Source organism: Megascapheus bottae, chromosome 11, assembly GCF_031878675.1.
Source record: "Megascapheus bottae isolate mThoBot1 chromosome 11, mThoBot2.hap1, whole genome shotgun sequence".
In the NCBI taxonomy this organism is placed as follows: domain Eukaryota; kingdom Metazoa; phylum Chordata; class Mammalia; order Rodentia; family Geomyidae; genus Megascapheus; species Megascapheus bottae.
Genome location: NC_143519.1, coordinates 48,131,340 through 48,155,341, shown reverse-complemented (window position 1 = coordinate 48,155,341; position 24,002 = coordinate 48,131,340). Strand labels below are relative to the sequence as shown.

The following is a 24,002-nucleotide window of genomic DNA, read 5'->3' as shown; positions in this document are numbered from 1 at the left end:
GACCACCACACCACATTCCCATCCTGCCTTCACAACTCCTCCCCGCTCCACCCCCCCCCCCTTGAACCTGATCCCTTGCTTTTTCCTTCCCATGGACCTTAGGTGGCATACCGAGGTAGATTGGGGCCACGAGCATTGTGCCATCCTCCCTGCCCTTCCCATGTACTCCCTACCCTTCTGCCTTCCCCTGAGCTGTGAGCTCCTAGATTGTGTTTCTTCCTTTACTCTATAAATATTTGAGGGTGCAGCTGTGTGCTTATTAGTCTCCTGAGGGATGAAAGGAAGACTATTTCATTCAATTTAATTAAATGACTATTTCCAGGACAACTCATAGGGGATAGAGAATGAGCTAAGTTCTGAAAGGACTAGAGCAAATAAACACAATGTGGCTGCATGTTGTCTAACTTACAGTCCAAGGGGCAAACAAACAATCCTGACAGTGTTAAATGAATATCTCCACTTACTGCAAGAAGAGAGGAGAATCTAGCCTTGGCCTGAGGCTTCCTGCAGGGTGGAATTTAGGATTCTAAGCTACAAACTAACAGGTAAATGGAATTTAGGAATGCTGATCACTTGTCTTTGGGTGCCTCCAATAGTGGACTCTTGCATAGGTTTAATTCAATTGAATGTAAGGTCCTTGTGCTCTGTTTCATTTGAACATTTGAATATAACTGAGCTCCATTTACTCCATATATCTTCTGTTCAGATTCAGGCCTCTCTGAATACATATAGCTCACCAACTCAATCAGCACAGAGCAGGATGCATTCATCACTGCCAAATCAGTCTGGGGGGGGGGGCGAGGAAGGAGATGCTGCTTGTGAAATGAAGTGAGAGAATCAGTGCTCAGAGCATGGGGCTGGGGCGAGCTGACAGCTGTAGAAAGGACTCTGGCTGGGCTGTTTTCTCTTTTCCCAGAATGATGTGGATGGAGCCCAGAGTTAGAGCCATCCTGCCCAGCTAGGAACTCACTGACACAACAAATAATTACAGCTACTGTTGAGCACCAGGTGTCACCTTCAGTTCTGGGACCACACAGAAAAACAAGAAGAAATCCATAGATCTTCCCTACACCAAGCATACCACTACTGGGTATCTACTCAGAATGTTTCAAGCCAGGATACTGTAGACACATGCACATTCATGTTCACTGCTGCACTATTCACAATAGTCAGGTTATGGAAACAGCCCAGATGCCTTACAATAGATGAATGGATCCAAAAAATTCAGTACCTATACACAATAAAATTTACACAGCCGTTAGAAAGAATGATACTGAAAATGTGTCACTTGCAGGAAAATGGATGGACCTAGAGCAAATCATGTTAAGTGAGATAAGTCAAACTCAGAGAGGCAAATAACACAGGTTTTCTCTCACATGTGGAAGCTAGATCTAAAATACACTGGGGCGTGATAAATTATACAGGACTCTAGACCTAAAATACACTGGGACATGATAAATTATACAGAACTCTAGGCATCCACACACAGTAAGACCAAAGAAGGGTATTCTTAGGCGAGGAACACAAAGGCATAACCACACAAAGCTGGGAGTGGGAGCTGTATTGCAAAATGGTAGAGTGCTAGTGAAAGAGCTCAGGAAGTCCTGGAAATGGGAATGAGAGGTTTGTTCTTTATGGTTATTGTTGTTGGTTGTTTTTTTTTTTTTTGCCTGTCCTGAGGCTTGAACTCAGGGCCTAGGAACTATCCTTGGACACTTTTTGTTCAAGGCTAGCACTCTGCCACTTGAGCCACAGCATCACAGCCTTTTCTGTGTATGTGGTACCAAGAAATCAAATCCAGGGCTTTGTGCATGCTGGGCAAGCACTATACCACTAGGCTATGCTCCCCGCCCTGTTATTCTTTTCTTTTTATCTTGTTTGTTCACTTATCTGTCTTTGGGAAGGTAAGAGGGACATAGAAATGGAGGGACAAAAGGTGAACAAATATAGCAGCGGTACAAACTAGATACTATGCTGAAGATGAATTATACAACTTATGGGTAGAGATGAGAGGGAACAACTGGGAGAGAGCAAGGGAAGGGGTGATATCCAAATGTACTCTTTACTTGATTTATGTAACTGCAACTGATCTGTACATCACCTTTATAATAACAATAAAAAGTAAAAAAGCAAAAGAAATAAAATAGCCAGGCATGCATGGCATACCCATCATCCTTGCTATTCAAGAAGTGACAGGAAGAGGATCATGAGATCAAGGCCAGCCTGAAAGAAAAATGATCTAGGAGCAGAGTTTAAGTCATAGGAGATTTTGTTTAGTATATTAGAGGCTCTAGATTTGCTTCCCAGTACCACACAAAGAAGGGGTGAAGGAGAGAGAAAGGAGAGAATACAATAGATGTAGGACAAAGTCCTATGAAAGGAAGGTGCCCTAGGGACAGTACTCAAAAATGGCATAAAGACATGGCTTTGGTGAAGGAGCACTGTCAATAGGAAATTGGGAGAGAAGATTGTAGACAAGTTTGGGCAGAAAGAAGGTATAGCCTATTTGGAGAAAAGTAGGAGATTTTGAGTAATTAAAATAAAACATGCCCATTTGGGATTGGGGGGGGGTGATTTTAATAAGAGGTGAGACCAGGAAGGGAAGCTGGGGACAGATTGTGATAGGCCCTTGGAGTTGTCAAGGAATCTGAATTCTTAGGATAATAGAGAGAGAGAGTTGCGATGTTTTTAAAGATGGAAAGTAATACAATTATGGCTGTTTAGATAAGATATCTTTGCTATGCACATGTAGCAGAAAGCAAAAATGAAGAAAGAGAAACAAGTTAGCAAGTTGATATAATAATCCAGGTAAGATACGATGAGGGCCTATGGGAACAGAGAAGATGGATCTGGGCCATTTATAAGCTAAACTCAGCAGGTTTCCATAAGCAAATAAGTGAAAGGGAGTAAAGAAATTCATTTAGTTTCTCTCTTGGGTACCGAGTCAGATGGTGCAGCCTTAATGAAACTTGGGGTTGTGGGAGACAAAGCAGGTTTTGGAAAAAAAAATGATGAGTTCAGGTGGGGCCACACTGATTTTTGAGATACTTAGGGGACATCCAGATGGGAAAATTCAGGAAGAAGCTATCTAGTTGGCTGAACTTTTGGAGAAAAGGTAGGGTTTGTGATTGAGATTTGAAAATTATTAGCTCAACTATGTGAGCTGAAGCCAGGTGTGTTTAGTCAGCATTCCATTACAATAACAAATACCTGAGGGATGCAATTTAAAAAGAAGAAAGGCTAATTTAGGCTCATGGTTTCAGAGGTTTCAGTCATACTCAGTTGCTTCGGGCCTGTGGTGACACAGTGTGTCCTGGCAGGAACACATGGCAGAGGAAGACAATTCTTGAGATGGCATCGGCGAAGCAAAGGAAAGGGGGGCTAAAGGGTCATTATCCCCTTCAAGAGCACTTCCCCAATGATCTAACTTCTTCCCCCTAGGCCACGCCTCCTAAAGATTCCACCCTCTCCCAATAGTACCTTGGCCGGTGGCACTATTGCAGTAGAAGTCCTTAAAAAGAGCTAAAGTATAGCATGAGCAGTCAACTGGTGAGTGATAAAATAAGAATTTGAATTCAAGCCTTTTGTTTACTTCAACATGTGTGCATCAACATAGCACCTGCTACATTCAGGGAGAGTGTTTGGCTGCAAATAACACGGGTGAATAAATAGAAGATATTCTCAATGACAGAAGAAATGCAGGGCTCAGCATAAACCAGCCTTCCTCACCTCAGAGAGACCCTCACTGGCTTTCCAAGCAGTTTAAACATCTACTCAAGGCTAAGTTAGATTGCTTTCCTCTTGGTCTCAGAAGACAAATAGCATCCACCATGCAAGCCCTTGTCACACCAACACTACAAGTGTTATCCATCTCTCCCACTAAACCACTCAGAAAAAACAACTATATCTCGGGCCTTTTTAAAATTCCAAATACAGTGCAGTTTTGGAGAAATTACCCAAATTGATTTTTATTGAATGAATGAATAAATGAATGATAAGCAGCCTTGTGTCATAGTTATAAATAAAGTTCTTAGAACATGATCTGACATAAATAAGTACTACTGAGTGTCTATTAAATAAATGAACAAAATCTCTTGAACAAACTTTGGATCTCCCACCCGCCGCCCCCCACAATTGTAATTGTCAAAGTCTTGTAAAAGCTCAAGTAGGAACATATGGAGAAATAAAAGCCCAGATTCGCAAAGATATTTTATGCAAATGAGTTCCAATTCAGTACTTACTGCACTGATTCCTGACAACTTTACTCATGCTTTAAGAGAATGGGAAATTCTCCTGCCTTCCTTCTGTGCTTACCTCACTGGATTCTGGCTGTGTGGTCCCTTGAGCTCACTACTTCCTGTCTCCCCAAATAAATACTCCTCCATGTCTACCCAAGCCAGTAGGCGATGTTGGTGACATACATTCTTTGGCATGTTGGTTGCATCCTTAATTGCTGGTGGATCACTCAGAGCCATGGGGCAGTGAAGCTAATATAGGCTAGGCTGCTGCTAGGTGCATCGGCACATGAAGAGGAGGAATGGAGACACGTGGGGAAGTGCAGGTGATGCTAAGAGGACTGAGGCTATCTATGATGGGATACCAGTAAAGTCAGCAAACACTGCATGAGATTCTCTCATGGACCAAACGCTGGGGACTTGAAGATGCCTAAGGTCTGTTTCCCCTCCAGAAATCTCAAAAGCAAGTCAGGTACAAGTGGTCAAACATTGTTGGAAGAGGCAGGATGGGGACATGGACAGCCATCTGGGCATGGTGAATCTGGACAGTCAGAAATGTAGGACAATGTGTGGGGAGAGGGTCATAAAGTTCAGGAATAAAAATGTTCATTATGAAGGCAACCCAAGAACAAATCCAGAAATTTAAAATTTTTCTGTACTTTTTGATGTCACTGAAGATAAAGGACCTAGACTTATCTCAGGCTCAGGCTTTTGTGTGTGGGTGCTGGTCCTGGGACTTGAACCTAGGGCCTGGGCACTATCCCTTGGCTTTTGTGCTCAAGGGTAATGCTCTTCTACTTGAGCTACAGCCCTGCTTCCAGCTGTCTTATCACTCACTGGAGAGAAGAGTTTCAAAGACATATTTCTGCCTGGACTGACTTGGAACCAACATCCTCAGATCTCAGCCTCCTAAGTAGCTAAGATTACAGTTATGAGCCACCAGTGCCTGTCTAGAAGCAGGCTTTTGATAGACAAGTAAACAGTTTAGAGCCCCACTCCTCTAGCAGGCCCTCACCCAGGTAGTAATGTCCCTCCATAATTAGGGAACCCTCCCACATAAACCCTACCCCAATCCTTACCCCAATCCCCCTTTCACCTTGATGGCCCAAGGTCTTTCGGGCTTAGTTATGCAAGCTTATTCTGAACTGCCTCTCCTGGCCTTCCTGCGTTTCTTAAAGAAGCTCCAGTAAAGGCATTGGCTTAAGCCTTTCCATTGCTCCTGTCTTCTGCTTGCTGAACTCCTTGCTGCCCCTCCCATAGCCCTACATGGCATGCTATGCCTCCTTTCCTGAGCTTCTCTCTTGTTCTTTCCTTCTGTCTGTGCCTGACTGATCATCTCATGGAAGAATGCAAACAGAAGGGTGGTTCTCTGTAACTGTGACTGCAGATCTGTCCCTCCTTGGCTGAGAGTGTGCATGAGAAGATTCTGAAAATCTTTCCAAACCTAAGACATTATTACTGTAAAGTACAGAGAATAAGAAGATCGAGAGAGTGATCTGAAGACTATATAATGCCCTCAGCAGCATTGTTATTCCTGGAACTAACATAGGGGCTAGGCTGGTGTTAGAGTGTCACATCCCAGCTGCAGTGTAACCATGACAATGACTATGATAATGGCTAATATTTAGAAAGACTTCTCTGTGCCAGGAGCTGTTGGAAGTGCTATAGTTAGATTATCTATTTTAATTCTTTAGGTTAAGGACTATTCATATCGTGTGTGTGTGTGTGTGCCAATATTGAGGCTTGAACTCAGGGTTTAGGTAGTGTCTGTAAGCTTTTTCACTCAGGGCTGACATTCCAGCTCTTGAAGCCACACCTCCAATTCTGATTTTTTGAGTCTTCATGGACTTCCCTGCCCAGGCTGGCTTTGAACTGTGATCCTCAGATCTCAGTCTCCTGAGATGCTTGGACTACTGCTGTGAACCACTACTGCTGGCATTCACATATCTATGGAAAGGGAGCTAGGGTAGCATGCTGGAAGTCACACATAAAAAAAGCACTTGCATAAATCCCCTCCTACCCAATGGGCAGATATCTTAATCTGGGTTATTGTCATAAAACACATTAGACTTAGGTAATGTAAGAAACTTTTACTTCTGGGACAAATTCAAGGTCCAGGCACTAGCAAATGTGGTTTCTGTTGAGGGATGCTCTCTGCTTCACAGATGGTTTCATGCACACGTCCTCCCAGGGTAGCAGGATGGTTCCATTAAGAGGGATCCATTCTCAGGACCCAGTCAACTCCCAAATGTCCCTTTCCTCATACCAACACTCCAGTGATTAAATGTCCACATAGGCTTTTAATTGGCATATTAGTGTAGACCCACAAACCCCTGTTGCAGTGGCTGTGATGATACTATGGAGAAGATACAAGAGTGCTCTCTTTTTCCCATCAGCATGGCCTCTAGAGCAAACTTGAGTCAACTATTGCCCAGCCTGCTGCTTGTGTTTTCATAGCCAGCCATACTGAAGAATATTGGTCATTTTTTTAATAGCAGATATCAAAAGAAGAGGGACTGGGGATGAAACTTAATGATCAGAGGATCTCTCTCTCCTTGCATAGAAAAGATGCTGGGTTTCTTTAGCACTCTCCCCCACCCCCAAAAAAGTCAAAAGAAGAGTAATCTTTTAAGAAATTTTAAAAAATTAGTTGAAGTTCACAGTTAACATCTATAAACAAAATTGCATTGAAACATAGCCCTATTGTTTATATATCTGAGGGCTTCTGTGTAACAACAGCAAAGCTGTGAATAGTTTCAACAGAGACTTCCTGGTTTGGAAACCTGAAACATTTATTAGCTGGCCCTTTTGAGAAAAAGTTTTCCAGTCCCTACACAAGAGTCCAGACTAAAGTGAGCTGCTTCCTTTTCTCCAGGCAACACTCAGCCACTCTCATTCCTCCAGAACTTAAAGTATTTCTCCCTCAGAGACTCCAGACCTAAAGAGAATCAAATCTACCTCTAAAATCCAGACTTCCTATCCTTTATTCATGGAAATAAAACCTCTCCTTTCTATTAAAATAGAAACTTCACGTAATGGCTGTTTTCCCCTCCTATGGCCCATATCTGTTGACATGTTGGAAGTAGCTCTATTCTTATAACCATTCACCCCTTCATTCATTTGTTGGAGCCACAAGCAACCTGGGTGGAGCCTGCAGGCCCTGATAATGTCCTTTCTAGGACTGTTGAGTGGAATATCTCCACATTGTCAATTGTTACCTCTGTTCTTCATCTGACTTCAACAGTCAGACAGAGACTTTGCACCTGGACAGAACCAAGTTCAAAGTACAAAACTGCTATTCTTGAGCTCTGAACTGGGTGAAGGTTCCCAATCTCCCTCCCGGAGGGCAATCAGTTCAGTAAGCTGTGCAAAGCACTTGGCACAAGTCAAGGCCAGAAGCTGGAGCAGCCATCATCACCATTATCACCATCTGCAGAAGATCCTGGTTGCATCGGCCCTACACTTGATAACGTTTGACACTGGTTTCAGAAAACATCAATACTTACTAGACTCTTTAAAAATATATTTTGCACTATATGCATGAACACTGACTTATGGAATTTTAATCTCTTGGTATAGCTACTTAATAACAAGAAGGAGGAGGAAGAGGAGCGGATAGAGATGGAGGAGGACACCAAAAACAACTACAAGGAGGGGGAACAAGAAGAGGAGGAAGAGGAGGAGGGGGAGAAGAAGAAAGAGGAAAAGGAAGAGGAGAAAGAGAGGAAAGAGGAGAAAGAGGAGGAAGAAGTTTCAGCATGTTGATATTTCTTATAAAACCTAGAGCCAAAGTGAATTGAGCTGGGAAAAAAATAAGCAGAATTTTCCTGACAGCAATGCCCTCTGGGATTCTGAGCAAACACGGAGCATAAATCACAAGGCTGTTGGTGAGGCTGGGTGACAGCAGTGGAAAGAGGACCTCATAGAGCCCTAGCCTCGTGGGCTGCACGTCAGGTCTTTGGAATGCTGGCCTCATGCAGTCATTCCTTTAGAAGGAAACATTCATAAGCACAGAATGTTCAGAAAGAAATGGAATGGAATGAAATAAAATAATCTTTTTTTTGCAAAACCTCCCTCAGCCCCATTTTCTGTCTTTGAGAGGGCAGGGGTTAGGAAAGCTTTATCCTATTTTGGCCTATATATTACCAAAGCACTGGAATAGAGGAATGTGAGATTCGCTCCACTTGACATCTTTATAAAAACTTGCAATGTCTTCCCAGGAAGCAATTGTTTTAAGTGTAGAAAACCCAGAAAGTGCTAAATTCATTTTGAAGAAGAAACACCTTCTCTATCTTTCTCTTACCCAAGGAGGTAAGAGCTGACAGTGGTTCGTGAGGATCCCCCAAACCATTCTCAGTCCAAGTCAAGCAGAGCAGAACTCGCAGAGTATATTCTTTTACCTGTAGGAGTGCAAGGCAGAGACTGAGGAGCCACATTGCCTGGATTTGAGCCCTGGCTCTGCCACTTGCCAGCAATGTGAATATAAGCAAATGGCTTCCTCTGTTGCCTTGGTTTCATCATTCTGGAAATGGGCTTCATTTTAACACCAATTGGAAGGGACAGTGAAGGACTAAGTGAACTGTTTTGTGTATGAAGAGCTGTGCTCCCTGCCTGCGCCCTGACCTATTTTATGTGCATCTCTATTCACTATGTGAATGTGTGCATGTGCATGTATGTACATCTATGTGTATGTATGCACGCATGCATATGTGCCAATACTGGGACTTGAACTCAGGGAATCATTTGGCTTTTTCTGATCAAGGTTAATGCTCTCTCCACTTCCAGCTTTTTGCTGGTTAATTGGAGAAAAGTCTTGTGGATGTTTTGCCTAGACTGGCTTTGAACTTCATTTCTCAGATCTCAGCCTTCTGAGTAGCTAGGATTACAAGGTGTGAGCCACTAGCATCCAGCAACATATTCTGTGTGTGTGTGTGTGTGTGTGTGTGTGTGTGTGTGTGTGTGTGTGTGTGCATGCCCATCCTAGGGCTTGAAGTTAATGTCTTGGCACTTTCCCTGAGCTCTTTTGCTTAAGGCTAGTGTCCTGCCACTTGAAGCACAGCTTCACTTCTGGCGTTTGTGGTAACCAGAGGTAAAAGTCTCATGGATTTTCTTGCCTTTGGACTGTTACTCTTGGATCTCAGCCCCTTGAGTAGCTGGGATTACAGGTGTAAGCCACTGGTGCTCAGCCACATTTTTCTTAAATAAAATTTTATCTAACTATTCCTAGAAGTTTGTAGCCTTTCTTTTTCTGGGTTAATTATATTGCCAATGTTTTAACTTACTTCTGAGTTTTCACTATTCTAAACAAAAACACTACATTTGGGCCGGGAGTTTGGCCTAGTGGTTAAAGTGCTTGCCTAGCATGCATGAAGACCCAGGTTCGATTCCTTGGTACCACATACATAGAAAAAAGCCGGAAGTGGTGCTGAGGCTCAAGTGGTAGAGTTCTAGCCTTGAGAAAGTCCAAGGACAGTGCTCAGTCCCTGAGCTCAAGCCCAGGACTGGCAAAAAAAAAAAAAAAAAAAAAAACCACTACATTTTTGCTCTTTGATCTTTAGAAACTTGTCTAATTGCCTGCTAGGAATTAAGACTGCAGTGTTATGCATATGTTATACTTTCTTTCGAGGATTTTGATATAGGATGTCAAATTGTTCTCCAAAAGCCATACTATTTTAACTTCTCAGCCACATAGTATAAAGGTTTCAATTATCTCAACTTCCTTCTAATCCTGGATTTTTTTGTTCTAGTCTTGGAACTCTGGGCCTGTGTGCTGTCTTTGAGCTTCTTTTGCTCAAGACAAGAGTTCTACTGCTTGAATCGCAGAGCCACTTTCAGCTTTTTTGAGTCATTTGTTGGAGGTAATTCTTAAAGGCTTTCTTGCCTGGGCTGGCTTTGAACCATGATCCTCACTCTTAGCTTCCTGAGTAGCTAGGATTGCAGGTGTGAGCCTGGCACTTGTAGGATATTTACATTTCTATCCCCACTGGGTTGGAGAATTGTATGAATTGTATTTGGATTTTTGTTGTTTTTGTTTGCTTGTTTGTTTGGTTTTGGTGGATCATGGGGCTTAAACTTTGGGCCTGGGCACTGTCCCTGAGCTCTTCCTCAGCTCAAGGCTAGTGCTCTACCACTTGAGCCACTGCACCACTTCTGGTGCACCACTTCTGGTTTTCTGGTGGTTAATTGGAGAGAAGAGTCTCACAGACTTTCATGCTGGGGCTGGCTCTGAATTGCAGTCCTCTGATCTCAGCCTCTGAGTAGCTAGGATTACAGCCATGAGTCACTGGCACCCAGTGAGAATTGTATTGTTTTATGTTTTATTTTGTCACTAATGGCTAAAGAGTATGTTTCTGTTGATTGATCATTGTGAATTTGCTGCATAGGTAAAAATGTGGATTCATCTTTTTCTATATTGGTCTATAAGACCTCTTTATCTATTAAAGATGTTCATCTTTTTAAAAGATGATCATTTGCTGGTTTGCTTTATTAAATAACAACCTACAGCTGACTACACTGTTCATTGTTCATAGTGTGAGCGTTTTCATGTGTGTGTGTGTTTTCGATATTGAAATGTAGACACAATTTTCATTATGTCTTTTCCCCTGGGATGCTCAGTGAGAATCTTCACCCCCACCACAAACTAAACCTGCCTATTTCTTTGAACATCCATATTCTCCTATAAAATGTGAAAACAAACTAAAAAAATTCCTCTGCTTGGAATGTTGTGAGTGAACACCTCTTAAAAGTATCAAATATGCCAAATGCCAGTGGCATCAAGAGGCTAAGCTATGTGGATTGCAGTTCAAAGCCAGCCCAGGCAGGAAAATCTGGGATACTGAAAAAAAACCCCAAAAGTAGAGGTGTGGGCCAAGTGAAAAAGCTAAAGGACAGTGCCCAGTCCCTGAGTTTGATCCCCAATACCGACACGTTTTTAAAAACAACAATTTTTGTAACTCAAATAATAAGAAGTGATTATCAGATATTTCAACAGGGGAAAAAACCCCTAACATTTCCTAAGTTGTTTTGATTCCCTATAAATCGTGTGTCTGATTTATTCGTATTATGCAAGACCGCCTTTTCAATTGCACAATATTTGTAAACTTTTACCCAGTTCTTTCCTGTAATAAAAAAAAAATAACAGATAAAGAACAGGTCCCAAGTGACAGTCAGGTCAGGTCAAGCTGGGTTCACAGGCGTGGTCCCCAATGTCCTGGATTCTATTAAGAACCTGAGCCTCAGCCTTTGGTAGGATTTGCATGCCTTTGTCAGCATGGCCAGAGAGGGTGGTAATGAGCACTGCCCGCCTTCCATTGTGCTGCAGCGTGTGCCTCTGAGAACGAACAACTCATTCCATTGTCAGGGGACAATTTCAAACATGAAATTGTCCAGGAGGAAACTGAACTAAAAACCTGTTCTTGATAGCAAAAAGCTGCTGATAATCCCAAATCATCCATCTCTTATATTGTTAGTGTGTTCGAGGTCCTGAAGGACATTATCAGAAAGATGAGCCATTGAGAATAGTATTCAAGGATAAGAAGTAAAACATCATTTTCTGAGATCGAAAACTAGAAAGTTCCAAAATAAAATCGCACGGTACTCTAACCCTATTATGCAGCTATGATTGAATTTTGAAGAAGAAATATTTTTATTCTGTAGGGGAAAAAAAGCATACTTCTCATTTTCTTTTTCCCTAATAGATATCCCACCTTTTAATAAGAGCAGGCATTGATGGCTTACATCTGTAAGATCTCAGGAGCCTGAGATCTGAGGATCATAGGTTGAAGCCAACCTGAGCAGATAATGCAAGAGGCTTTTATCTTTAGTTAACCACCAAAAAGCCTGAAGTAGAAATGTGGCTCAAGTGGTAGAGAGCCAGCCTTGAGTGAAAAAGCCAAATAAGAACTCAAGGATCTTAGTTCAAACCCTAATACTGACACACACACATACACACACACACACACACATACGCACACACACACATACATATGCACATACCCACTATTACATAAGTAAATGCAGAAAATAAGTGTGACATTGTCTGACTTGTGTAAAAAGGCCCCCAAATAGTGGCTTCCTTCAATTTTCTGCATACCTGACCCTATGCTGTTTATTCATATCCATTTTCCAGATGAAGAAAATCAGTCTCAGGGATATTACTTGCCCAAATTTTCAGAGGCAGGATTTGAACCCTACTTGGCCTCACCCCCAGAGTTACTGATTTTTTTTCCTACCTAGAGCAGTGACTCTCCCACACTTGACCTTCAAAAATGCATGCACAATACATTTTACTCTTTCTCCCTGCTTCTTACAGGGTGGTAAAAGAAGATTTTGCTGAGTTCTTAAATCTTGCAATGATTTTCATCCACCAACCCATACACTTAGTTTTTTGAAATTTCTCTTTGATATAAGGAGCTAAATGTCTTGGTATCTTCTTTCAGTCCTATATCCAGACCCTAAGGGACTACAACTCAGGCTGTTCTCTTGATTACTAAGGTTGAGCCGTATTCCCACGCGTGATATCCCTTCTCCTAAAGCTTGATAGTCTCAAATCTCGATACTGCCTAGGAGGTATAGTTTTTTATAATACATCCTAAAAATAGTAAAACTATGGCTCTCCAGGAAGCTGAATGATCAGACACCATAACATATAGCCAGGAATAGGCAGAGACAGAGAAGAATATAATTTAATATTTGTGAGGCATTCTGGCTGCACTGAACTCTTAGATAGAACAATCAGCTTGACCTTCTGCCCCCCAAAATGCCTGTTCTTGAAGTAGATATATGGAATAGAAAAGGGGCCTCAAAACCAGATGCTAGTGGCCCATGCCTGTAACCCTAGATACTTGAGAGGTTCAGATGTGATGATCATGGTTCAAAGTCCACCCAGAGGGATAAATCCAAAAGACTCTCATCTCTGAGTAGCCACAGAAAGTCTTAAGTAGAAATGTGGCTCAACTGGTAGAAATCTGGCCTTGAGCAAAAAAGGCAAGGGATGGACAGAGCCCAGATCCTGAGTTTGAGCCCCAGTACTGGCACACATGAAAGAAAAGAAGGAAGGAAGGAAGGAAGGATGGAAGGAAGGAAAGAAGGAAGGGAAGAAGGAAGGAAGGAAAGAAGAAAGGAAGGAAGGAAGGTAGGAAGGAAGGAAGGTAGGAAGGAAGGAAGGTAGGAAGGAAGGAAGGTAGGAAGGAAGGAAGGAAAAAGCCACTGCTTTAACTTTAAAAAGAACATAAGAACATTAAGGATGTCAGTAATTCTTTGTTTTCAATTCAAGGCACTAGTGCAACGAGTATTGTCTAGATTCATGCCTCACACAGAGCAAACATTTGGTATCTATGCAGGAATGCATGAATGCATTATTATCACAGTCCATTTCTTGCTACTTATAACATAATACTGTAGACTTGGGTAAGCTTTAAAGAAAATGAGAGATTTATTGGAGGGGGGTTCAACAAGTGAATGAGGAAATAAAAAAAAGGTCAGATGCTACTGGCTCATATCTGTAACCCTAGCTAATAAGAAGGTTAAAATGTGGAGAATCGCAATTTGAAGCCAGCCCAATTGGAAGAATGGTTCATAAGTGGTAGAATACTACCAAGTAAGCCAATGGTGAGGTTACTTCAGAGATGCTACTTTTTAGAAGAAAAATTGCCCTACAATTTTTGTTTTAACTGGGAAACACAACAGCTCCTCAGACCTGGCCTAATCAAAAGAAATCTGCAGAAGACTGGCAATTGAATGAGATTTTTTAAGACAGGTGGGTGCCTAGTCTTTGAAGGAAGACAACTGGGTGAGTGAGAGATCAATCAGACTTCCAGCTTCAGACTCCACTTTCTGGAAAACCTCTGTATGGTCCCAAGTGATCCTTAGTCTCTGTTGAGCTGTTTGACAAAAGCTGCCTAAGTACATATTTTAAGTTTGGCTTAAAGTATTCTTTATACATAAAGAGCTGGGCAAACAGAATAGGGCCTGAACTCAGGGCCTAGGTGCTGTCCCTTAGCTTTTTGTTTTTCTTCCTCGAGACTGATGTTTTTACCATGTAAGCCACAGCTCTACATCTAGCTTTTGGCTAATTGTAAATAAAAGTTTCATAGACTTCTCTTCCTGAACTGGCTTTGAGCCCTGATCCTCAGATTTCAGCTTAGGATCTAGATAGGTTTATAAATATGAGTCACCTGAGACTGCCCTACCCTTGTAACACTAAGCTCAGTAGCCATAAGTGGCCCACCATTTTGAAACGACAAATAAGACAGGTACAAGCTATAATCAATCAGGCTCTGCCTACCTCATTACCCATTTCTGTTTCTCACTTTCAGTTTCTATGACTATAACTATAACCTGCCCATGTGTATATATCAAGTATTTTTGATGCAGACTGAAATGTAGATAAAGATGATCAAAATCCTCAAAACTAGATGAAGATTTTCTCTTTTCATACTCCATGGGCAGTGAAAACCTACTCTGGAAAGGAGAGAAAACTGACTATAATCAGGCCCAACTTCCACAGTGACTTGGGCTTTAATTTCCATTCCCTTTCCTTTCATTTTCTTTTCTCTTTTCTTTCTTTCTTTCTTTCTTTTTCTCTTTACTTCTTTCTTTCCTTCCTTCCTTCTTTTCTTTCTTTCTTTCTTTCTTTCTTTCTTTCTTTCTTCCTTCCTTCCTTCCTTCCTTCCTTCCTTCCTTCCTTTCCTTCCTTCTTTCTTTCCAGTCCGAGGCTCGCTTTCTCAATGCTAGAACTCTATTACTTGAGCCACAGCACCACTTCTGGCTTTTTCTGTGCATGTGGTACCAAGGATTGGACCAGGGTCTTCAGTTAATCTAGATACTCTTACCGATAGGCCAAACTTCCAGCCCTTAATTTCCATTTTCTGAATCGGAGGTAAGGATACTGGATCTAACCAGTACCATCCTGGTACTGGTCATATGATGGATGATAGGAAATTGGTTTTAGTTAGTGCTGTCTTGTCTTCATGGCAGAAGCAGGAAAGTTCCACCCCCAGGTGATATGCTGAGTTCCTATCCTAGAGGCAGGGGCAGGGAATTGGACAATAGGTTCAGGGACCTGTCAGTCCTGTGCTTTGAACTCCTGAGACTCTCTAGTTTCCTAACTCTGACACCTGACTCAGACCCTGTGTAGGCCCAGACCAGCTCAGGCACCATTAATACCATGTCTCATGTCTCCTAACTCCTGGCTGTCCTCCAGTCAATATGGCATACCACTTCAGCTCTCCACTGGAGTTGATCTGATTTATTGGTATTGTTTTTCAGCTTCCTCTTTACTTTAATACTGTCATGGCTCAGTTTTCTAACAGTGTTAAGAGTATTCAGGAGAACATGGGTCTTTGAGACAAGAGTCCACCTGCAGCCACCAGCTCTCCAATAAACACTCCCAATTCTACCTTTTAAAAGGTGGCTGCCCTGTTTCTTGCAACTGACTTCCTATACAACATGGAAAATCAAATCCATAATTGTAACAAAATTTAAGTTTTTTGTCATGTGATATATTTATGCAAGTGCCTTTGTGTACATAATCCAGTTTAGCACAATACAGGCCAAAGCACGTAAGAAAGAATAAAATGTTTAACCTATGTGAGGAATTCTTTTCTTTTTTGAAAACTGCACTAGGAAGTTTGACAATCATTTGCTTAAGAGAATTATATGATTTTGAGATATGGTCCCTTATCTTATGTATATTAAACGCAATTAAACAATTATTTATGTCACAGTAAGGACAGGACTATTTTGTAAGGCTCACTTACACAGTTGAGTAGAAACAGAACAGTATATAAATTTCCTTCTGCAAAATTCCTCTCCATATGGCTCCAGGCAAGAATTTCAAGCTCATTTGTGGGGAGAAGGAGACAGAAATAAAACCATTAGCTTTTTTTTTACTCATTTCTAGCAGCCATTTCCTAAACAGTCTATAGAAACAGATTGTTCTGAAACCAGGTTTTCAGACCCCAGGCTCAAGTCCAGGAGTCCCCAAGTTAGGTCAGGCCACTCACCATCATATGCCAAATAAAGATACACGGTAAAGAGCAGACACAGGAGATTTAGTCCACAGTAGCCATGGGAAGACAATGCGTCAGTACATCTTCAACCATCTTCAGTGGTACAGATATTGGTTTCAGGTTAAATAGGAAGAATAGAGGAGGGTGAGAAAGGTCTACAGAGTTAAAACAGTTGTAGATCATAACTGTGGCCTGGCTGACCTTTGTCCCTAGAGGAATTCCAGAGGAGTAATCATTTTATTATAGGAGCAAGGTGATCTCCTGAGTTTGGGGCTGTTTGCCTTAGGATAATGGAAGACATTGTCTGTTTGAGGAGCAGTTTGCCTTCCACACAAGCTGCTTACCTGACTCTTCTCTTCCTCGCTGCACACTGGGAGATTACAAAGGGACTGCAGCAGAAAATAGCTCAGATCAAAGAGCACAGATTCCAAGTTTGGGGACTCTTTGGTAATTTACCAGACTCAGAAGAAGCATCTTTTCAGTTGTCTCTTCAAATATCTTTAAACAAAAAATGATCTTTAAAAAATATGCTTCTTTTCTCTATGCACAGGGATCATTCAGTCATGAGTCAGTATCTTTTGCTAAAAGAAAAGGTGGCAGCAACAGAAGCTGGTCATAAACAGGACATTAAACTGAGTGTCTCTGTATTGGTGGCCAACCATTTCTGGATGCCAACCATGAAGACCACAGTAACTTACCCTACATCGAGGTTAGGCAGAACACCAATGTCCTCGCAAAGCATTAAGTCCATAGCAAACAAGCTTGTGCATAAACCAAGGCCTCCCCACCCCTACTGCCACGTTTCACCATGGCCTGTTGGACATGCGCAGGAATCCCCCATTTCTATCTCTGCCTCTCAGCTGATCTTCCAGGAAGGAGTCAGTTTCCAAGGCTTGTCCTGTTGAGATGAATGGGCCCAGGATCCACACACACGTGAGCACAGCCTGGACACTCATGGTCCAGCAAACAAAGTCATTTCCATCTCTTACTTGCTCTCTGAAAAAAACAAACAAACAAAAAACAAAGGGAAACCACAGCATACCATAAGAAGCATATTCTTCTATGTATTTCCAGCCCATTCCATAGTTTCTAGCTCCACCCTAAACTTGTCCAAACACCCAGCTCCCAGCCTCTCTTCTCTCCCTTTCCCTGGGTCCTACATTCTCCAGTTTATTGTATAAAATTTTGCCTCGCCAGGAGTCAATGTTTCTTGTTTTTGGAAGGAGGAAAATGAGGAGCAATTGGGCGTGGTCCTGACGGGATGTTTTTGGCAGGCTGAGAGGGTGGAAGCTGGGACCATCCCAGTACTCGTGATTGTAGAAGACTTGAATTCCTCTAGTTTCTGGCTAGGAAGACCAGTGCCCAGGCCTCCTCCAGTCCATCCACTGAAAACCAGTGACAGTGCCAAAGCTTGAGCTCCCACCCAGATCTCCGTGTAAACTGGTAACATGGCTAAAACTTCCATTAAACAAGTTGAGGAACTTTTGTTGAGTGCTGGATGCTCATGCCTGTAATCCTAGCCACTTGGCTGATCTGAGGACCAAGGTCCCAAGCCAGCCTGGGCAGGAAAGTACAGGAGACTCTCTTCTTTTCTCTTTTTTACCAGTCCTAGCGCTTGAACTCCCTGAGTCTCTCCATGCTCACGGCTACGGCTCTACCACTTGAGCCACAGCACCACTTCCAGCTTTTTCTGTGTATGTGGCACCCAGGAATCAAACCTAAGGCTTCGTGTATGCTTGGCAAGCATTACTAGGCCATGCTTCTGGCCTAACATGAGACTCTGATCTCCAATGAACTACCCTAAAACTAGAAGTGGTTCTGTGGCTCAGTGATAGAGCACAGGTCTTGAGCAAACAAGGCTCTGAGTTTAATCCCCAGCATATACACACACACATGCGCGCACACACACAGATTTTTTGTAGAAGCTGGGTGTCTGTGTCACACCTATAATCTTAGTTACCAAGAGTCTGATATCTAGATGGAGGAAGTTCAAAGCCAGCCTGGGGGAAAAAGTCTGAGACACTGTACCTCCAGCAAACACACACACACACACACACACACACACACACACACACACACACACACAGAGGCCTGGCAGTGTGGCACAAGTTGTATAGTGCCAACCTAGCAAACAAGACCCTGAGTTCAGGTCCCCATATAAAACTGTGAAATGTTTGGAGGATGACAGTGTCTGCCAATAGTGAGTTGTTTGCAACTCAGCCTCAAGTCATGCCTGGCCCTCCTCCCCAGAGCTCGGGACAGTTCTAGTACTTAGGGGTTCTCCGGGGTGTAATGCAGAACACTGCAGTGCCCATTTTGGAACTCTTTCTCATTATATCCTTGGAGAGCTAAAAGGGGGAGGGGTTTGAACCTGAAGATCGGTCAGGACAAAGTCGCATGGTTTTTATTTGTTATTTGTCTGCCTTTTCTTTCTTTCTTCCTTCCTTCTTTCCTTCCTTCCTTCCTTCTTTCTTTCTTTCTCTCTCTCTGTCCCTTTCTTTTTCTTTCTGTCTCTCTCTGTCCTTCCCTCTCTCACTTCCCCTCCCTCCCTCCCTCTCCCTTTCTCTCCCCCACCCTCCACCTAACCTGCTCTCAAGGACAGGTTTCCATGTTTGGAAGTGCATCTCCCATGAGCATTTGCTCTGCCCAGTGACCCTGGGTGAAGCCTGTAGCTCTCAGCATGAGTCATACCCTGCTGGGAAGGAGGTTAGAATTCCAGAAACAAGGCTATTACAGTGCTGGTTGTGTGCTATGCTAAACCACAGGGGAAAGGGCGGGGAAGCAGCTGGCGCCCTGCTGAAAGGTCACAACGCATTATTTTACTTTCCTATCCAGAATCCATGTGGAAATAAACAGAGACAGTCCCGATCTGAGGAGAAATGAAGTGAGGGCAACTGTCCATTTGCATTCTCCACGGTGAGCTTACCTTAAAGAAGACAAACCCCACTGACCACGATCCCTAAGCACCAGGGAACAAGGAATGGCTAGAACAGGATGAGCATAAGGACAAACTGCAGATTACCAGACGAGCATAATGTTCTTCACAGTAGGTAGCATTCCCTCGGGGGGCCTGGGAACAGTACAGATATGGGAGAGTTAAACACAGACATTCCCTGAAAGGAAACAAACTCCTTTTTCTGGACCTGAAGCTCTGTAACTGTTCTGGTTCTTTGGGTAACTACAGCCTGGCAAGCCATTTGAGGGGTACGGGATGCTGTATCCATAGTAATAAAGCCCACCTCTGAGCTCCACCCAGAAGAACACAGCAGCCTTCAGCCCTTTCTCCCCACAGTAGCTCAAGGAGCTCCCACTCTGCTCCTTGTGATGAAGATACATTTCCTGGATCTTTCCAGTAAGCCTGCCAGTGGCCTTAATTTGTCACCACTTCTGTTGCTAATGGCCGGTTTTGCGTCACTAAGGACCTGATCCTTCTTGCAGCTGTTGACATCGGCATTCCTGCACTGAATGTTTCAGGAAGGGGAAGATGCTCTCTTTACCTGTGTCCCTAATGAGCACAGAAGGCTTTGTCTTCCCAGGATGACTTTCCCTGGATAGAACTGGCCCCGGGGAAACTCAGCAGTGGAGCAGTGAGAACATACCTTGTCCAGATCATTCACCACACCCTCAACAGGCAGTTCATGTCTGTGAATGGCTGCTAGGGAGAAGCACACACAACTAGCAAGTCATGTGGAGAAGGGTGGTGGTGATCTCTTCATGTAGGACCTTTGACTCAGTGCCAGCAAATATCCAAGGATCTCAAGCTGTGGCTCTCCACTAAAGAATATCTTCTGTACCCGGACATTAGATCTCAGTCCATTATAGGAATTGATGGCTCAGCTCTTGGCTTTCTTTAAGTTATAATACAATTCAAAACTACAAATGATGCCCCAAGAAAGAGGAGCATGCAAAGTGAGTGATAATAAAAGCTAAGAGGTTGAATATGTAATGAATATGTAATTTTATTAGACCTTATCCTATATTGTCATTATAAGAAATCTAGGAAGCAGGTATGATTATTATTTCTATTTTGTAAGCACAGAAAAAGTAACTTACACAAGATTGCACAGCTCTTGAATAAGAGCAGACATTCAAGTCCAGCAAGAGAGTGAGTTCATGCCTTGCATGTGTCCATCAGGACAAAAAAAAATGATTTTCTGGCATATCCGTTTCTTCCCACAACTTAGGAAAAATAGGTTAAAACACCAGAATTAAAATGAGGCATGTAAGAGTTAGCTAAAATGAGGGATTTGCAATCAATAAGTACTAGGGAGTCTGACTTTGTGCCTGGTTTCTCCCCTTGATTCAGCAAGGAGCAAGATACTAAGTGTAAAATTGGATCAAGATAAACAGAGACAAATAACTTAGCAGGATCCCAAAACAGTGCTGGGAGAGCTTTGATCCCAGAGAGTCACGGGATGTTTGTGAATGATCAGGGAAAGACAAGAAGAAGCACTTTAGGCAGAGGGAGGAAAAAAAGATTTCAAGATGGAAGAGTATCTTGAGATCCAGAGTCTAAAATTGGATGAACCAAGCAGAACTAATGGATGATTCCAGGGAGAAACATATAAAGGCCAGGATTTACTAGAACTATCAGCAAGTGAGATTTCACAGCACATTCAACACACACACACACACACACACACACACACACACACACACACTTCCAAAGCCCTTGGTAGAAGCTCAGGGACAAAGGGTTCCAAATATTTGGATGTTTTCATGTACCCACGTGGCCAGAAAGGGCAGGTTTGGTGCTTCTGTCCATTACCCACTCTCGAGAAGGCCATGACAGACCAGGTATGACAGCTCATGCCTGCAATTCCAGATACTCAGGAGGCAGAGGTAGATTGATCATGAGTCAAGACTGGCCTATACAAACCCTTGATACTAATTAGACTAAAAGCAAAAGAACCTGTGGATTAAATGGCAAAGCAAGCACAAGGAGTCTATCCCCAGTACTGACAAAAAGGAAGCGGAGGAGGAGGAAGAGCAGGAGGAGGAGGAGCGGGAGGAGGAAAAGTAATAGAAGATGATCTCTGTGTGGGCAGATTGTATGTCTGTTTTATGGCTGACAAATTAAAAAATAGATTTTAACACATAGGTGTATGAAAGTTGTCCATTACACAGTGCCCAGTTAAGAGATTTACAAAGACAGCAGGGTGTCAGTGACTCATGTTTCTAATCCTAGCTACTCAAGAAGCTGAGATCTGAACATAGTAGTTCAAAGCCAGCTTGGACAAGAAAGTCTGTGAGAGACTCATATCTAATTACCAACAAAAAACCAGAAGGGAAGCTGTGACTCTAGCTGTAGAGCATTAGCCTTGAGGGAAAAAAAAGTGCAAGGATAGCACCCAGGCCCCAAGTTTAAGCCTCATTACCAGCACACACACACACACACACACACACACAAACCAGCCTCTGGCTTCTTCATGTGTTTTTTGGGCTCTAGAGCCAGTTACTCTTTTCCTAACTCTATTGGGTCTGAACCAAGTTTTAGGCAAAAAATAACCATCTAGTTTCTCTCACAAAGATACCTAGGAAAATCCAGTCTCTCAATGAATAAGTAATGCTCTATCTGTCTGCAGTCAGTGAGCAGCAGGGAGAGTTTAATACAAAGTCAAAATGTTAGCTCTCAGCAAGACAGACACCGTCAGGGCTTTCCGCCTACATTAAAGCACCTTCCAAGCATTCTTACCCTTTCCCTTTTTTCAGCTAAAACATTTTAATGTTGCAAGGTAAGCATGCCCCAAAGCATTCCTGTGGGCCATTTTAACCTTTCAAGCATGTGTTCCATGACTTAAATAAGCTTGCCAAAAATCTACCCACTATCTTTCCTTCTTGAACTATGACCTTGAACCAAGCATGCTCAGAAATAATACTCCTCAATCAAGCATGCTCCAAAATAGACACATCTCTAAGGTGTCCTCCTAACGGAAAACAATCCCCGGGCTTCCTTATTCATACGGGACAGCACTTTAAAAATAATTCCAGCAGGGCAGGGAGTTTGGCCTAGTGGTAGAGTGCTTGCCTAGCATGCATGAAGACCCGGGTTCGATTCCTCGGTACCACATACATAGAAAAAAGCCGGAAGTGGTGCTGAGGCTCAAGTGGTAGAGCTCTAGCCTTGAGAAAGTCCAAGAACAGTGCTCAGGCCCTGAGCTCAAGCCCAGGACTGGCAAAAAAAAAAAAAAGAAAATATTTGGGCCGGGAGTTTGGCCTAGTGGTTAAAGTGCTTGCCTAGCATGCACGAAGACCTGGGTTCGACTCCTTGGTACCACATACATAGACAAAAGCCGGAAATGGTACTGAGGCTCAAGTGGTAGAGTGCTAGCCTTGAGAAAGTCCAAGGACAGGGCTCAGGCCCTGAGCTCAAGCCCAGGACTGGCAAAAAAAAAATAATAATAATAATAATAATTCCAGCATCCACTTTCTGCAATCGTGTGTGTGTGTGTGTGTGTGTGTGTGTGTGTGTGTGTGTGTGTGTGTGTTGGCTTTGTGCTTACCAAAATGTGAATCCCTTATGTTCAGTTATGACATAAATTCATGCCAACACCAATTCACTTATTAAGAAAGCTGATTTTAATACAAAGCCACCTTTGATTTTTAAGGAACTAAATTCAAGAAGTTAGCAACGGGTCGATGTCTCGTGCCTGCAATACAAACTACTTGGGAGGTTGAGGTTGGGAGAACTGAGATTTCAGGCCAGCCTAGGCAAAGAGTCCATAGACTTCATTGTCAAGGGAAGAAACTGAATGTGATGGCATGTACCTGCCACCTAGCAATGACAGAGAGCCTAAAGCAGGCACATCACAGTCTAGATACATGCATGTCAGGAAGTGAGACACTATCTAAAGGGTAATTTGTGCCTTGTAGGGCTGGGGGCATGGTGTAATGGTAAAATATCTGCCTCGCAAGTGTAAAGCCTTGAGTTCAAACCCCACTACTACCAATGGGGGGGAGGAGAGGGAGAGAGAGAGAGAGAGAGAGAGAGAGAGAGAGAGAGAGAGAGAGAGAGAGAGAGAGAGGGGGGGGGGGAATACAAAGTACTTTGAAATAGTAAGACTTACTAACTGCAATAGCTGGCTAGCATTTGTACATGATTTACAATACATCTAGAAGAGAAAGGATGTCTGTGGGAAAATGTTCTAACCATCCTTTGAACTTGGATATGGACTCTAGCTCCCTTGGGGTGGTGTGCAGGCTGTTTGTTTTAGAGGGTCTGTTTTACCAAAAGAAGCTCTGTGCTCCTGGATTGTATTGAGACATGAAGTTGAAAGTCCTGGTGTGTAATACATCTTAAATTTTCCTATTTCAACTTGGTTGTAAAAGGGACAGGATGTCTTGATTTTCTGGGTGCATTTCCTAACGTCCATGACATGCTTTGAGAATTGCAGACAGGGAACTCCCTTTTCTCTGCTTCTCTCTACATGCTTCTGTTGCTTGTTCATGGGAACAATGGAAAAATGATTATTAATCAACTTCTGCTTCTAGAAGCCTTGTAGTTACAAAGAATGTGAATTAAAAACAACAAAAAACAAGCAACTTGAACTAATTTCCACAATGAATAAAGACCAAAAAAATTGGATCTTCCCTGTTGTTGTTGTTGTTTGCAGGAGGAGGAGGAGGAGAAGGAGGGTTGAATTCTGGATTCCAAACATTTTATCAATAAAATATGACTAGCTGAATGAATTGCAAGGTGAATACCATGTGAATTACACACTCAAGTAGAGATTGTGTTTTAAAGTCAGGCTGATTC

The 24,002-nt window shown here is 42.7% G+C and overlaps 1 long non-coding RNA gene across 1 annotated transcript; it reads right to left on the bottom strand.

Annotated features, from left to right (window-relative positions):
• Positions 1-16,212: 16,212 nt before the first annotated feature.
• LOC150057034 (uncharacterized) lies at positions 16,213-19,815 on the bottom strand. Its single transcript, XR_016537031.1, has 3 exons — positions 19,744-19,815; positions 19,173-19,316; positions 16,213-17,242 (listed from the first exon to the last, which is right to left on the bottom strand). It is a non-coding gene; the product is annotated as an uncharacterized LOC150057034 (long non-coding RNA).
• Between the last annotated feature and the right edge of the window lie 4,187 nt (positions 19,816-24,002).